Source organism: Oncorhynchus gorbuscha, linkage group LG11 (assembly GCF_021184085.1).
Source record: "Oncorhynchus gorbuscha isolate QuinsamMale2020 ecotype Even-year linkage group LG11, OgorEven_v1.0, whole genome shotgun sequence".
Taxonomy (NCBI): Eukaryota; Metazoa; Chordata; class Actinopteri; order Salmoniformes; family Salmonidae; genus Oncorhynchus; species Oncorhynchus gorbuscha.
Genome location: NC_060183.1, coordinates 75455928 through 75471134, shown reverse-complemented (window position 1 = coordinate 75471134; position 15207 = coordinate 75455928). Strand labels below are relative to the sequence as shown.

The 15207-nt window shown below is 42.2% G+C and overlaps 1 protein-coding gene across 1 annotated transcript in view; it reads right to left on the bottom strand.

Annotated features, from left to right (window-relative positions):
- Positions 1-14404, bottom strand: part of ajm1 (apical junction component 1 homolog) — a 30382-nt gene extending 15978 nt beyond the window's left edge. Inside the window, exon 1 of the mRNA XM_046368323.1 lies at positions 14137-14404. The gene's annotated coding sequence lies outside the window, so the exon portion shown is untranslated. The remainder of the gene's footprint in view (positions 1-14136) is intronic.
- Between the last annotated feature and the right edge of the window lie 803 nt (positions 14405-15207).

The window sequence follows — 15207 nt, the reverse complement described above, 5'->3', positions numbered from 1 at the left end:
GCTGGGACCTTCTTTATAGCCAAGTGATAATACATTTTTTATATGTTAGTAGTGATAATCCTGATATGGAGCTGTTGATTCTGCAGCCCAACAATACAAGTGTGTTTCAGCCTTTCTATCTGTGAGAGCTGGACAGCACAAGCTGTCGTGCTGTGTACTACAGTGGAAGCTATGTGTGGGGGGGTATACAAATGGTAAATCTCTTACAAAAAAAGGGGACAACATATTAATGGGCGCAACTTTGACATCATATTCTCTCCATCTGTATAGGTTGGCAAGCTCATGATCCAATCATCTTCTTACTTTAACCACCACATTGTTTTTCTTCCAAAGCGTTGCGGCGGCCTCAGCCATGCTTCTGTTCCAGGGTTTCCCATCCTCAAAGGTGCAATGCATCAGTTTTACATCTGGTAGTCCTAGTGATCGCTCATGCTGACTGCGTCAATGGATTTGTCCTCGAAAGGAGTTCAAAATTATACAGTGCATTCGGAAAGTATTCAGACCCATTGACTTTTTCCACATTTTGTTACATTATAGCCTTATTATAAAATTGATGAAATTGTTTTTTCCCCCCTTTATCAATCTACAAGCTTTCCCCTTAATCAATCTTGTAGGTGTGCCAAGCTTGTAGCGTCATACCCAAGAAGTCTCGAGGCTGTAATCGATGCCAAAGGTGCTTCAACAAAATACTGAGTGTAGGGTCTGAATACTTACGTAAATGTGATACTTCATTTTTTTTCTCACAATTTTTTACATTTGCTAACATTTCTAAAAACCTGTTTTCGCTTTGTCATTATGGGCTATTGTGTGTAGATTGATGAGGGAAATGTTTTTATTTAATAAGGCTGTAATGTAACAAAATCTGGAAAAAGTCAAGGGGTCTGAATACTTTCTGAATGCACTGTACATTCCAGATGTAGAATATGTGTCATTTTCTGTATGTTCAAAAGACCTCAAATCAGTTATTAAATGTTGCACAAAATGTTTGTAGTTCAGATATCCATCACTACACTTCAAGGGGAATTTCACCCTGGGGGAATCTGGGATTGTTGTCATCATATCTGAGGCATTTCTAGGACAGTGAGATGTGTTTCACATATATTTGCCCTGAAGGAAGGCAGGTCAGGGCTTCGCGTGCTGAATGATACACCCTATGACGGCTTCCGGTGTATTGAAGGATGGGGACGAGATCTAAAAATACATGTAGTACTGCTTTGTGGCATTTCGCGAAGGCTCTATGTTACACGGATCGGACTATACATTGTTTTGTGGGTGTAGATATGTTGTCCTTGTTCAATAGAGCCATTGGACTTCTTTCAGCGATGTTCCTATCGGTGGATTCATTGCTAAATATACAAGCAGACATATTTTTTCCAGTCTCTGAAAGGCTACAGCTTGTGTTGGGAGGTCTTCAGTTCTCTGGCCCCCGTCCCTCCCCCAAGACGGCCTTTATATAAAAGGTGGACACTAACAACAATAATTTGAGCAAAACTGAAAGAACTGACCAGTCGCAATGGCTTCAAGTGATTCCTCTCATTAACATAAATTTGATGATGAAGCATCTATTAGCTAAGAGGAATCGAAACAAAGAGTTAAATTTAGCTTACGTTTGAAGCTCAGCTACAGCCGATGCCAGCACCAAGCGGGCAGATGACAAATACGGTGCCTAGCTAAGTCATTTATTTTTCCTGAAAGCCACATAGCTAACTTTAGTTTATCTGCTAAAACCCATATCGTCTATTGCTGGCTAACATACTGCTGTGTTAAAGTGGGGGGAAATCAAATAAGTCAGCCAGCTTTGTAGCTAGCTAGAGTGCTAAATTAGCTAGCTAAACAACTACCGGTAGCCATATCTATGACTAAAAATATATATTTTGTATGTTGATTATAAAACCTCCTCTCTTTTTAGTCATAGATATGGCTAACTACCAAACAGCAAGCTACAACATTACAATCAGCCAACTAAATCTAGGTTTACCAGCAAACAATAGCACATGACTGGAGTTGGCTAGCTAATTAGCCTGGCGCCTGCTAACAAATGCGCCACACCTCGCATTTGTAACTTTTTTAGAAAACATTTCACATCAGCAACTTTAAATAATTTACTAGCTAGCTATGTATCACAATTGACAAGGGTTGACATTGGTTATGATTATGATTATTATTTCAATCACAAAATTATAGGCATGACGCAAGATACGATTCCAAACAGATGTAAATAACAATGAATGTATATCCAGCAAGCTAGCTAAGTTTACTAGCAAACAGTGAGGAGAAAAAATAAGACAACAATTTACAGTTATAAACCTCTAAAATTGTAGCTGGTATTACTTTAAAAATCATTGCCTAAGCATGCCTGATAGACATAGCTGTAGGTAGATACTGTCTGCCTACCTACCTAAGCTCATTTGTACGGTCTGGTCACTGTGCAAAGGTTGAGGGTTATGCCCTATCTCTTTCTATTAGTCTAGATATTGTTGTACATGTAATCTCTGTGTGTGTGCACATGTATGCATGTGCACTAGTCTACCCTGGGGTTGACATTATGCTGGCATGGTTAAACTGTTGTCCAAACTGTATAATAGAGTATCATTTGTTTTGTTTTTTGTCTTACAGACAATACCGTGTGGTGCCTGGGCATCTTCCTGGAGTGGATTCTAGATACAGAAACATAATTCCTTTAACTGGGTGTGCCATTGTAGCAGAACTGTGTCCTGTGAACTGTATCCCTCTCGAGGGATTAGACATTATGCTCAATTTTTCAAGCAGATGACTCACAAGGAGCTGAATGGCAGCTTGATCATAACACTCCTCCCACAGCTTTACAAGTATCCCCTGAACTTACTGTATGTTTCTTTGGAATGGCAAATTCATCATGACCACCTCTCCCATCATCTGCTGATCACCAGTTCTCTTAGCTACAGATTGTTACACCAGATAATGTGATTTAACGTTGGCCTCGGTTTTTTGGAAACAGGAGTCTCATAAAATGTATGTGACCAGCTGCAGGGGGTCAGTTAGAATTTAGAAAATTCTCCATTATGAAAATACATGTTTTGCTCCATAAAGTAATCCAATAACATGTGTGCCGCTATCGTGTCTATTTCAAGACTTCTCACTCATTGATCAAGACAGGCCTCTGGCATCATGACATGCAGCCCTTTGGGGTGGACACCCACCTGTCTCGATCAATGAAAGAAGACATGAAATAGACCAGATGTCTGCAAAAATCTTTGGGTAAATCACATTATCTGGTGTAACAATCTGTAGCTACAGTTCTCTGCGCTTGTGTCTCTACAACTGAGACACACTCGGACACACTGAACTAGTGTTCATATAAATGGTTTTGTATGTTACTTGTACCATTTAACATTGTTGTTGAGTTAGCATTACATAGTGTACACTCGTGTTTTAGAAATCCCAAAGAACGTTTGTTTATTTGTCAATCTGAATGTCTAGCATCTGTTTGGTGCTACAGAGCCATGCTTATACTGTATAAATATCTTCTGTGAATCGATAAAGGCTGACACATTTTAAAGACTGATAGAAAATATCCACATTTACTTTATGATGGTTCTACATCAGGGCTCTCCAACCCTGTTCCTGGAGAGCAACCATCCTGTAGGTTTGCTGATATATATTTTTTATTGAACCTTTATTTCACTAGGCAAGTCAGTTAAGAACTCATTCTAATTCACAATGACGGCCTACCCCAGCCAAACCTGGACAACACTGTCCCAATTGTGCACCGCCCTACGAGACTTCCAATCACGGCCGGATGTGATACAGCCTGGATTCATGCTATTCAACCGATCACTGCCCGCACTTGCTCGCACGTCCAGCATAACTACTCTGGATGGCTCTGACTTAGAATACGTGGACAACGACAAATACCTAGGTGTCTGGTTAGACTGTAAACTCTCCTTCCAGACTTACATTAAGCATCTCCAATCCAAAATGAAATCTAGAATTGGCTTCCTATATCGCAACAAAGCATCCTTCACTCATGCTGTCAAACATACCCTCGTAAAACTGACCATCCTACCAATCCTCGACTTCGGTGATGTCATCTATAAAATAGCCTCCAACATTCTACTCAACAAACTGGATGCAGTCTATCACAGTGCCATCTGTTTTGTCACCAAAGCACCATACACTACCCACCATTGCGACCTGTACGCTCTCGTTGGTTGGCCCTTGCTTCATACTCGTCGCCAAACCCACTGGCTACAGGTTATCTACAAGTCTCTGCTAGGTAAAGCCCCGCCTTATCTCAGCTCACTGGTCACCATAGCAGTAACCACTCGTAGCACACGCTCCAGCAGGTATATCTCACTGGTCAAAGCCAATTGCTACTTTGGTCGTCTTTTCTTCCAGTTCTCTGCTGCCAATGACTGGAACAAACTGCAAAAATCTCTGAAGCTGGAGACTCTCCCTAACTAGCTTTAAGCACCATCTGTCAGAGCAGCTCACAGATCACTGCACCTGTACATAGCCCATCTGGAAACAGCCCATCTATCTACCTACCTCATCCCCATACAGTATTTTTTTTAAATCTTGCTCCTTTGCACCCCAGTAACTCTACTTGCACATTCATCTTATGCACATCTACCATTCCAGTGTTTAATTGCTATAATGTAATTACTTCGCAGCCAATGCCTATTTATTGCCTTAACTACCTTATCTTACCTCATTTGCACTCACTGTTTATAGACTTTTTGTTTTCTTTTGATCTACTGTATTATTGACTATGTTTTGTTTATTCCATGTGTAACTCTGTGTTGTTGTATGTGTCAAATTGCTATGCTTTATCTTGGCCAGGTCGCAGTTGCAAATGAGAACTTGTTCTCAACTAGCCTACCTGGTTAAATAAAGGTGAAATAAAAAAAATTCACACCAGGAACTATAGTGATGAGTCTTGCACTGAACTGCAGTGCCTTAGACCGCTGCGCCACTAGGTGCATATCTAAGCCTTTACAATTAGGCATGAACAAATCCACATATTTTCAGAAATGTATCATTACCTGATCATTTAAGTATTTGAACCCCCCCCCCCCAAAATAATAATTTCAACAGAAATAGTTACATGATATGTACTATTCATCCTCATATGTCTAAATCGAAATTATGAAATGTCCAGCCAAATTATTTTACCTGTTCAGGTGCCAAAAATCATAGTCCTTCTTCACAAGAAGGTGATGTATCTGAGCATACATTTGCACCATATTCAGTAGTTGTCACGCTCTGACCATAGAGAGCCCTTGTTTCTCTATGGTGTAGTAGGTCAGGGCGTGACAGGGGGTGTTCTAGTTTATAATTTCTATGTTGTGTTCTAGTTTATATTTTCTATGTTGGTGTTTTGTATGATTCCCAATTAGAGGCAGCTGGTTATCGTTGTCTCTAATTGGGGATCATATTTAAGTAGCTATTTTTCCCACCTGTGTTTGTGGGATATTGTTTTGTGTTTGTGCATGTGCACCACGTAGTCATGTTTAGTTGTTTGTTTATTGATTTATATATTTTTTTATTTGTTTCACTTTGCAATAAACATGTGGAACTCAACATCCGCTGCGCCGTGGTCCCGTTCTTACGACAACCATGATAGAATATCCCACCCACAAAGGACCAAGCAGCGTGAAAATGAGGTAAGGAAGTTTTGGACTTCGAGAGCACGAGAGCCTTCCTTGGCAGTAGTCGCCAAGGAGCATGGAAGGACAGCGACGACACTGGGGACCACGGCCACAGAAACCCCAAGATTTTTTTGGGGGGGGGACATGGAGCTGGCGGTCGAGCAGCGGAGAGTGCCAGAGCCTGTTTGGGAGTCGGAGGAGGAATTTGAAGAAAGATTCCGGAGAGAGGTGGTAGCGATGAGAATGCTGCCGTAATGGTGTGCTGAAGAGCGTGACGCCAGTCCAGTGCCATCTGCACCGGTTTCATGAACCGGTTGCGCCTTCCCAGTCCGGTACGTCTTGTGTCAGCTTCCCGCACTCGCCCTGAAGTGCGTGTCACCAGTCCGGTACCACCTGGACCGGCTCCACACACTAGGCCTCCAGTGCGCCTCCCCAGTCCATTACGTCCTGTGTCTGCTCCTGGTACTTGCCCTGAAGTGCGTGTAACCAGTCCGGTGCCACCTGTACCGGCTCCACGCACTAGGCCCCAGGTGCGCATTCACAGTGCAGAGCTTTCGGCGACGGTTCACAGTCCAGAGCTTCCAGCGACGGTCCAGAGCTCCCGGCGACGGTCAATGGTCCGGAACCTCCCGGCGACGGTCAACGGTCCGGAACCTCCCGGCGACGGTCAACGGTCCGGAACCTCCCGGCGACGGTCAACGGTACGGAGCTTCCCGGCAAGGCATCCAGTCCCGCTCCAAGGCCGGAGCCTTCCTCTGCACCGATGCCCAGTCCAGGCACGGCATCTAGTCCCGCTACATGGCAGGAGCCTTCCTCAGCGCCGGTGCCATCCAGGCACAGCGACCAGCCCAGCACCAAGGCGGGAGCCTTCCTCTGCGCCGGTGCCCAGTCCAGGCATGGCGGCCAGTCCAGCTCCAGAGGCCTCCTCTGGTCGGATCCTGGGTCTAGGGGGGGGTTACGACCCGCACCGGAGCCGCCACCAACAATAGTCACCCATCCTAACCCCCCCATTTGGTTTCAGGTTTTGCGGCAGGAGTCCGCACCTTAGGGGTGGGTACTGTCACGCCCTGACCATAGAGAGCCTTTGTTTCTCTATGGTGTAGTAGGCACAGAAAGGCTATACAAGGCACAGAAAGGCAAACATTGTCATATTTAATCTAAGTAAATATTTCCAAAGTACCACTATTTCTGTTTAAAAATGCAGCATAGCAAATCCAGAGCTCCAATCAAAACATGTTTTCTGTAAAGATGCAAAAGTAGGCCAATCTTTGCTAAAAATGTATTTAATTTATTTAACAGAAAATAAAAGTTGCACACCCTCAATCCCCCTGTCTACCCTGTTTGTTATGGATGCAGATTGGGTCGTCAGAGATGGTCCCTCGCAGTCCAGATCCAACGTGGGGTGGTAGTGTTTGTCTGTGATCCACTCCAAACTGTCAATGCCTAAAACATTAATCCAAATTGTGTCGATATTGCAAGAAAATATTGTAATTTCACATAACCATCTACCTGCTTCATTCATGATGAGAAAGCTAACTGGAACAAGCTAGCTATCTTATATTAACCAGCAATACAAAAACCAGTAATACAATATTAACCAGTAATTAAATGTTAGCTGTCACGTATTTTGTTATTTGTTAGCTAGCTAGGCTACCAGTTAGCTTTTACTTCCCAAACAAGTCTGGATAGCTAGCTCTCCCTACTGGCTGCTGGCCAATTTAGCTACATTTCTTGATTCTATTTACTAAAATAAAAAAAACATCTCACTTTAGCGTTAGGTGAGGTATTTTCTGAACAGCTTCTCACTTCTTTGTTTCTCCAGTCCTCAGTTTGAGCACACACCATTTACACACTAATTTGTGGCGCCCCAATATTGACAGTTGGAACTCTTGTTGCTAGGCTACCAGTTACAATGCTTTTAGCTTGAGGTTTGTGCACTCTTTATCCAGAGGGGAAAACAAACATTATAGCTAGTGTCTGAAAGAATTATATGAATGTCATATTGGTCATATTACTGACGATGTCGTCAACTCAAATAACCATCAGAAATGTATTTAGCTAATCGAAATGCATATCAAGACCCTAATATGGTCCTCAGTCAAGAGAATATGCATTGTATGTTCTGAGAAAATATACGATGTAGGCCTACTGTCAGTATTTGTAGACTTACTGTCAGTAATAAAATGTCCACATAGGCCTATCACAAGATATCTAATGAGTCAATATCCGCCCATACCATGTATGATATCCAATGGGAATCTAAAACTGATTTGTGCATTAAAGAAAAATATGGATTGAGCATGTGCTCATTTTCAGCATATCAAAAAGCATATCAATATCCAGATATGGACCTCAGCCAAGGGAAGCATATCTGGAATCAATCTAGCTTCATATCTTGATTGTGTTGAGAAAACCAAGATATGCGATGTATACAGTCGATATTCGTCAACATGAAGAGAGAACATAGGATGTCTCATATCTCAGGATATTCAATGAGTCACAGGAAATGCCCATGTGCGATATTGGGAGTAATCCCAATATCATATATGTCTAAAAGACACATCTAGATTCAGAATTTGTCAGGATATGGTGCAAATCCACAAATGTAAAATATGCATTGGAAATGGTCTGTATTCTGTAGAATATCACAAATGTGTCATGTAAAGATATCCCCTGATATGGAAACATTTTGCCCAGTGATAAAGCTTGTAAACAGTGGGGATGTGTCATTGTTATTAGGCCACGGTAGGGTAGGGGCGAAGGACACAGAAGGCCATGTTTTTCAATTTGTAGAAACACACATTACATGGCATACTCCAGCCCTCAGGGCAGATCAGCTGGCCTAGTGAGTCAGGCTAGCGGCTAACCATTAGCAACTGAGCTGTACTCAAATAAATAGTATGGATACTTAGCAACATGCTACACGTGGATAGTGTAGGTCAAGTGAGTGAAGCCCATTTTAATTTAGCCATGCAGTCAACCTAACATTGCCAGTGCTCCATGATCCTTTGAGCTGAACATAAAGACATGGCCAGCTACATGGGGAAATATCAGGGCTTTCATGTACTGGGCTATGTGTGAGACAGTGATATCTAGGCCAACATGGATGAAGGAATGAATGACTGAAAAATAAGTCATCACAGCTGTACAGTGAGGCTATGTTCAAGATCACTTGGTCGTCTTGGGTTTCCAAGAGGTTAGGCCTATGTTAATTCTAAGGTGTTAAAGTACATCATGTATTACTGGTCGTGAGTTGAGAAGTATTGAGAACTTTGATATGCCCGTAGAGTACATTATGTTAAACAATATATTGGAAAATTTGCCAAATTAACTATTTCATATTTGTATATTCATGAACACAGCAAAACAACAAACGTCCTCACACTGTCGACTGAGTTTATTTTCAGCAAACTTAAAATGTGTAAATATTTGTATGAACATAACAAGATTCAACAACTGAGACATAAACTGAACAAATTCCACAGACATGTGACTAACAGAAATGAAATAATGTGTCCCTGAACAAAGGGGGGTCAAAATAAAAAGTAACAGTCAGTATCTGGTGTGGCCACCAGCTGCATTAAGTACTGTACTGCATCTCCTTCTCATGGACTGAGCCAGATTTGCCAGTTCTTGCTGTGAGATGTTGCCCCACTCTTCCACCAAGGCACCTGCAAGTTCCCAGACATTTCTGTGTGGAATGGCACTAGCCCTCATCCTCCGATCCAACAGGTCCCAGACGTGCTCAATGGGATTGAGGTCCGGGCTCTTCGCTGGCCATGGTAGAACACTGACATTCCTGTCTTGCAGGAAATCATGCACAGAACAAGCAGTATGGCTGGTGGCATTGTCATGCTGGAGGGTCATGTCAGGATGAGCCTGCAGGAAGGGTACCACATGTGAGAGGAGGATGTCTTCCCTGTAACACACAGCGTTGAGATTGCCTGCAACAAGCTCAGTCCAATGATGCTATGATGGACCCTCCACCTCAAAATCGATCCCACTCCAGAGTACAGGCCTCGGTGTAACTTTCATTCCTTCAACAATAAACACGAATCTGACCATCACCCCACGTGAGACAAAAACGCGACTCGTCAGTGAAGAGCACTTTTTGCCAGTCCTGTCTGGTCCAGTGACAATGGGTTTGTGCCCATAGGCGACAGTGTTGCCGGTGATATTTGGTGAGGTCCTGCCTTACAACAGGCCTACAAGCCCTCAGTCCAGCCTCTTTCAGCCTATTGCGGACAGTCTGAGCACTGATGGAGGGATTGTGCATTCCCGGTGTAACTTGGGCAGTTGTTGTTGCCCTCCTGTACCTGTCCCGCAGGTGTGATGTTCGGATGTACCGATCCTGTGCAGGTGCTGTTACACGTGGTCTGCCACTGCGAGTCTCCCTGTAGCGCTGTCTTAGGAGTCTTACAGAACGGGCATTGCAATTTATTGCCCTGGCCACATCTGCAGTCCTCATGCCACCTTGCAGCATGCCTAAGGCACGTTCACGCAGATGAGCAGGGACCCTGGGCATCTTTCTTTTGGTGTTTTTCAGGCAGTAGAAAGGCCTCTTTAGTGTCCTAAATGTTCATAACTGTGACCTTAATTGCCTACCGTCTGTAAACTGTTAGTGTCTTAACAACCGTTCCACAGGTTCATGTTCATTAATTGTTTATGGTTCAATGAACAAGCATGGGAAACAGTGTTAAAACCCTTTACAATGAAGATCTGTGAAGTTATTTTGATTTTTACGAATTATCTTTGAAAGATAGGTTCCTTAAAAAGAGACGTTTCTTTTTTTGCTGAGTTTATATTAGAGGTCGGCCGATTATGATTTTTCAGCGCCGATACCAATACCAATTATTGGAGGACCCAAAAAACCAGATACCGATGAATCGGCCGATTATTTGAAAATGTATTTATCATGATGACAATTACAACAATACTGAATGAACACTTATTTTAACTTAATATAATACATCAATAAAATCAATTTAGCCTCAAATAAATAACGAAACATGTTCAATTTGGTTTAAATAATGACAAACAAAGTGTTGGAGAAGAAAGTAAAAGTGCCATGTAAGAAAGCTAACGTTTCAGTTCCTTGTTCAGAACATGAGAACATATGAAAGCTGGTGGTTCCTTTTAACATGAGTCTTCAATATTTCCAGGTAAGAAGTTTTAGGTTGTACTTATTATAGAAATTAGAGGACTATTTCTCTCTATACCATTTGTATTTCATTAACCTTTGACTATTGGATGTTCTTATAGGTACTTTAGTACTGCCAGTATAGTTTCCGTCCCTGTCCTCGCTCCTCCCTTGGCTCGAACCAGGAACACAACGGCAACAGCCACCCTCGAAGCCGAGTTACCCATGCAGAGCAAGGGGAACAACTACAGGCTCAGAGCGAGTGACGTTTGAAACGCTATTAGCGCGCACTAACTAGCTAGCCATTTCACTTCAGTTACACCAGCCTCATCATAAACAGCGTGATGCTTAACGCACAAGGAAGAGCTGCTGGCAAAACGCACGAAAGTGCTGTTTGAATGAATGTTTACCCGTCTGATTCTGCCTACCACCACTCAGTCAGATACTTAGATACTTGTATGCTCAGTCAGATTATATGCAACACAGGACACGCTAGATAATATCTAGTAATATCATCAACCATGTGTAGTTAACTAGTGATTATGATTGATTGATTGTTTTTATAAGATAAGTGTAATGCTAGCTAGCAACTAACATTGGCTTACTGCATTCGCGTAACAGGCAGTCTCCTTGTGGAGTGCACAAGGACTAGTTAACTGTAAGGTTGCAAGATTTAATCCCCCGAGCTGACAAGGTGAAAATCTGTCGTTCTGCCCCTGAACGAGGTAGTTAACCCACCGTTCCTAGGCCGTCATTGAAAATAAGAATGTGTTTTTAACTGACTTGTCTAGTTAAATAAAGATTAAATAAAGGTGTAAAAAAAGCAAGATGTAAAGTTTCTTATGACACCAATTTTTTCTTTGTAACATCAACAGAGGAAACATTATGGAGTCTTAAAAGAGGCCTGGGTAAGGCTAAAATGTCATTAATATGCCAACTTTAATTATTTCTCAATTATGCTTTTATATACAAATGTCAAACATGTGTCAACAATTCTTCCTCCAAAAGGACTTTTCTATGGATTACACTTTGGGTTACATAGGGAATCATAAGGAATCCCTCAAAAGCAGTGTGTGTGTGTGTGTGTGTGTGTGTGTGTGTGTGTGTGTGTGTGTGTGTGTGTGTGTGTGTGTGTGTGTGTGTGTGTGTGTGTGTGTGTGTGTGTGTGTGTGTGTGTGTGTGTGTGTGTGTGTGTGTGTGTGTCTGTCACATGCCACGTGTGAGTTCATGTAAGCATGGCTGGTCAATGTGTAGTGTACATAAAGAACAATCATTTTTCACATGCCAACCTCAAGGCACACTTTGAGTCCAGAGAAACAGACTAATAATACCATCTACCACTTAGGCATATTATGATAAAAATATTATTTATGAATTTTAACAAACTTTACAAAAATAACTCAAGACCAGGGCTGGACTACAACATTTGGGGCCCCATGACACCGACCCCCCTCCCCCCCCAAAAAATACTTCAATTTTTTGCTTGTTTTTTACTATTATTTTTGGAAATAAGTGCATTTCCTGCTATTACACACATTTTGCCATGAGGATGAGAGAAAATGTTGCAGTTTAAAAGCTCATTTCCTGTAATTCTATATGCTCTCTGAGGGCCCCCCGACTTCCAGGGGGGCCCCAACGCTGCGTGCCCATTCGGTTATCTGTCCCTGCTCAAGACAAATGATATCTACTCTTCATCCACAGTGAAAGGTGTGCACGGCACCCTACAAAAAAAGCATGCTGGCTGTGGCGTGTGTGTGTGACTTTAAGTATCACTTAATTCATAAGAGTGATTAGTGATCGATATTAGGACTTCACTTACTCTAGGAAGGTCCAATGCAATGTTGGCCCTGTGCCATTTGTCACTTCACATTGATGATTGTTCACTGTTAGCCTGGTCACAGATCCGTTTGTTTTATCTTGCCAACTCCTATGGTTGTTGTCAGGCCAAACAATGACCATTGGAGATGCAAAGACAGCACAAACAGATCTGGGACCAGGCCAGTCCACTGCCACTGATTCAAGCTGGCCTGGCCCTTTCTTAAATACCACAGACCATTCATTCCATATCCCTAATAATGGCATTGAGTATATTTATTCATATTGCATATTTTATACAAATATAATTTCACGGTCAACAGCAATACTGCCTGTGGATGTTTTTTAAAATGTATTTTACCTTTATTTAAGTAGGGAAGTCAGTTAAGAACAAATTCTTATTTTCAATGACGGCCTAGGAACAGTGGGTTAACTGCCTGTTCAGGGGCAGAACGAGAGACCTGTACCTTGTCAGCTCGGGGATTTGAACTTGCAACCTTTCGGTTACTAGTCCAACACTCTAACCACTAGGCTACCTTACTGCTACACACCTTTTCTACAAACCTATCCTTATAACGGATCTCTCAATTGTAGCCTAAACATGTAATAATTTGTACTCAACAGTGATGAGCCAAGAAAAAGGCATCATACCTCCTGGAGTTGTATGCTTCATTGACTGCACCCAGTAATGCATTATGGACCTATAACACTCTGCTCTTGTTGCAAGGCAAGGCATGCATTGAGTCTCAGCATCCAGCGCCACGTGACCTGAGCAGGCCATTTCATCATGCTTAGCTGGAGGTTAATCTCAGTTGGGAAACCCATGAAGCTTGTTTTTTTCCCCGAGTCACGTGGTTACTGTGTAGTAACAGTGTAGTAAAGCTACGTGCTTGGGGGATGATAAGGTTATTACCATGACAGCACATGCTTTGAATTCGTCGAGTTGTGAGGTCCCACGTTATCAATTCCAGATGTGAAACAGGCTATTGCGGGAACCAGATGGTTTTATTGTGGAGGAAGAATGCTATATTTAATGATATTTGACCTCTCTATAAGAACGCAAAATGCAGCAGTAAGCATTAGCCTATATTCGGTGAAAACATATGAGTTGGTAGTCCATATGGTTGTGAATAGGACAGATGCTGACTATTAATGATGGTCTTATAGGTTATGATGGTAGAGTTCAAACACATTTGATGCGCATTTTAAGCACATCGAAATTGCGTTTGGCTACCAAAGTGTAAAATTGATTTTAAAACGTAAATGAATTGTAATCGATCCAGTATGGAGTATGGATGCAGTCGCTATGTGTAGCGCGCTCAAAATCATTGCGTGATGATCTGTCCTTTCCGTGATTAGTTTAAGCATGCATCCATAGTTTGCCAATGAGTAGATGAACGCTAGAAAATGGGGATGCGGGGACAGAGGACGCTTGAGATGCAAACGATAGTTTAGGATAGACAACTATAGAATGTTACACCCCCTGAAATGTATTTTCTTATGCCGATATCTGTTGAAAGAACCGTGAAGAACCAATAACGTGACTCTTACCGCTTTAGTCCATATTCCAAGCGAATGCTTGTCCATTTTTGACAGGGATGCAATGCTGCTACACAATGACGACATCGAGCATCTTTAGAGGTAGAACTGTAATCCGCCTTATCGGTGAACCATGTACTACTCTTCCTTCTTTCCCAACTGCTAGTGGATTTCTGCGTATGCTCTGCACCATCTAGCCTACGATGGATGACTGACTACACACTACCTGCACCCGGGGCTTGCAATGCGTCTAATATGCATTTAAAAGGGGCGTGCCGATTCGCGTGTGTGTGTGTGTGTGTGTGTGTGTGTGTGTGTGTGTGTGTGTGTGTGTGTGTGTGTGTGTGTGTGTGTGTGTGTGTGTGTGTGTGTGTGTGTGTGTGTGTGTGTGTGTGTGTGTGTGTGTGTGTGTGTGTGTGTGTGTGTGTGTGTGTGTGTGTGTGTGTGTGTGTGTGTGTGTGTGTGTGTGTGTGTGTGTGTGTGTGTGCAAAAGAGAGAGACTACACGCTAGGCTACCGCTACACTGACGCACTACATTATTACTGCTCATCCAAGGACCTATCTATATAACATCTAGTACTGATGTTAGACCTATGTGCTATCGACAGCATGACAATCAACCTTGACATTTTCTAATTCTAGGCATACATTTCGTAGATGTATTATATAGCCTTCATAATAAATATGTATAATGACAGGACTGTAGGCCACATTTGTACATGGTTACATTTATAATGATTGCCTCATGATCTCGCTCATCAATGTAATTATTGAACTTGATTAATTACTTAAAGATACAAGCATACATTATATACTATTTCTTTTAAAGTATCGCCCTACATTTTTTGGAGGACTGAGTCTAAGGTGGAGGGTCTTTGAATATAAAGCCAAGGAAGAAGAGGTGCAGTCATTGGCATGGTAAATCGAACTATATTCCTGTAAGTGTGTTTTGTTCTTGGTGTTTGTTTAACAATATCCATAGTGGAGTTTAAGATAGTTTCCATGACCATGATTGTACATCTTACCCAGGAGAGCAAGATGTAAAGGGTTATTGTGATTGAGGAGCTTACTGCTGGTCATGGA